At 25.3% G+C, this 1984-nt stretch overlaps 1 long non-coding RNA gene across 2 annotated transcripts; it reads left to right on the top strand.

Annotated features, from left to right (window-relative positions):
- The first annotated feature begins 834 nt into the window (after positions 1–834).
- On the top strand, positions 835–1819 carry LOC124418510. 2 transcript variants are annotated; one of them, XR_006940042.1, is made up of 2 exons: positions 835–1076; positions 1614–1819. It is a non-coding gene; the product is annotated as an uncharacterized LOC124418510 (long non-coding RNA). The 2 variants fall into 2 exon arrangements; XR_006940043.1 differs by having other exon boundaries at positions 835–1187.
- Positions 1820–1984: the final 165 nt, after the last annotated feature.

The raw sequence follows: 1984 nt of genomic DNA, 5'->3' as shown, positions 1-1984 counted from the left end.
TTACTTACTTACTTACTTACTTACTTACTTACTTACTTACTTACTTACTTACCTACTTACTTACTTACTTACTTACTTACTTACTTACTTACTTACTTACTTACTTACCTACTTACTTACTTACTGACTTACTAACTTACGTACTTACTTACTTACTTACTTATTTACTTACTTACTAACTTACGAACTTACTTACTTACTAACTTACTAACTTACTTACTTTCTTACTTACTTACTTACTTACTTACTTACTTACTTACTTACTTACTTACTAACTTACTTACTTACTTTCTTACTTACTTAACACATAAAAATTCATTGCTTTTAAATATTACTTTTATTATTCACAATATAAAAATATAATATTAAACCTTTGTAAGTAAAACTATTTTTTAAATCAATCTGGTAACTCTCAATTTAACGAAACGAGAATTCAAACTAGACAGCACCTTTTCAACGATATTCTTCACGACGAATTCACATAAGGTGGTGTTACACAAACAGCTGATAACGTTTAGTTTTTGCTTGGTTTATTGTTAGTATTTACATTTTAATATAAAAAATTCGTTAAAACAAAGAACAACTTCATTAGTACTGTTAAATAGCAAAATATTTATTTTTAGAATTAGCCTACTATCAAACTTTTGACAGAAAGCACACTACAAACAAAATTAAAATATCAGCTGCTTTATCACAATCACATATTGTTTTTTATACCATTGGAAACGTTTCATATAACAAAACCCCGAAATGTCAATACATTATGTCAAATCGTCTTGGCTGGCACCTTGTGTGGTATACCATGTTTTTGACATTACATTTTGTTCTACTTCATTTTCTATATTTCTTTTTCATTAAAAAGCCAACTGGACAGCACTTTTTCAACGATATTCTTCTTTGTCTTTTTCAGTGCAACGAGTGCTGGCAAAACGAGTGGTCGTGTAAAAACGGAAATATAGTGAAACAGAATTTCAGAAAGAATGTTTTCATTAAACATTTAAAAAATATTAATTTCTTTAAGATCTGGATAAAAGAAAATAATTTATTAGCTAAATTACAAAAGCAGCAATAAAAAAGTAATTTAATTATTTAACAAAAGAAAACTTGTGTTGGAAAGAAAAAAAAACAAATAAAATGTCTCCATGACAAATAAAAGAATTCTTACTAAACTCAAATTTTAAGTGTTGGTGCGTGTGTGTGTGAATGGTGTTTTTTCTTTCTTTTCATTTGGGCAAATAACATTAAAATAAGGAAATTTTTATTAGTATATTGCTCTTTATTAAATAAAATAAAGCACTATTATTGTTTATTAATTAAGAATTTATAATTTAATAATACAAAAAGCTAGTTTTATGTTTTGTATTAAAATGGGTTGGGTGGTAGCAAAAAGCCGACTATAGTGAGAAAAAAATTTTATGCAAAAAAAAGAAAGAAAAATTATAACGAAGTAACAAAAAAAATCTATGACATTTTAACGAATGTAAATGTTAAAGTAGGGATTTGGAAAGAAAAACAACAAGAACAAAAGTGTTGCCAAAGCGTTAATAATAGTAAAAAAATGTTTTTGTTGTTTATTAATTAATAATTTTTATGTTTGTTTTTGCCTTATATAGCCAACATATGTGAAACATATATTTAATGAAAAACGAAGAAAAAAAAATTCAATTAAATTTTACAAAAAAAACTTAACGATTTATTAATAACAACGACAATTGTTTTTAACTAATTGTCTCTATATTGTTGTTGATTTTTGCTCTGGTTGTCAAAACAATAGAAACAAACATTTTTACAACAAGGATTTTAGAAAATAATCAATGAGGTAAGTTTTATTTGTTAATTTTTAAAAGTTTTAACATTTGTTTGATGTAATGAAATGAAATGCATACTTATAAATGTAAGGGTGATAATAAGTCGTAAATAGTTTCCATGGAAAGTTGTCCAGCAAGATAGATAGATAGATAGATAGATAGATAGATAGATAGAT

The sequence above is a fragment of the Lucilia cuprina genome, chromosome 2 (genome assembly GCF_022045245.1).
Source record: "Lucilia cuprina isolate Lc7/37 chromosome 2, ASM2204524v1, whole genome shotgun sequence".
In the NCBI taxonomy this organism is placed as follows: Eukaryota; Metazoa; Arthropoda; class Insecta; order Diptera; family Calliphoridae; genus Lucilia; species Lucilia cuprina.
The sequence above is the reverse complement of the archived record's forward strand: the minus strand, read 5'-3'. Positions and strand labels throughout refer to the sequence as shown.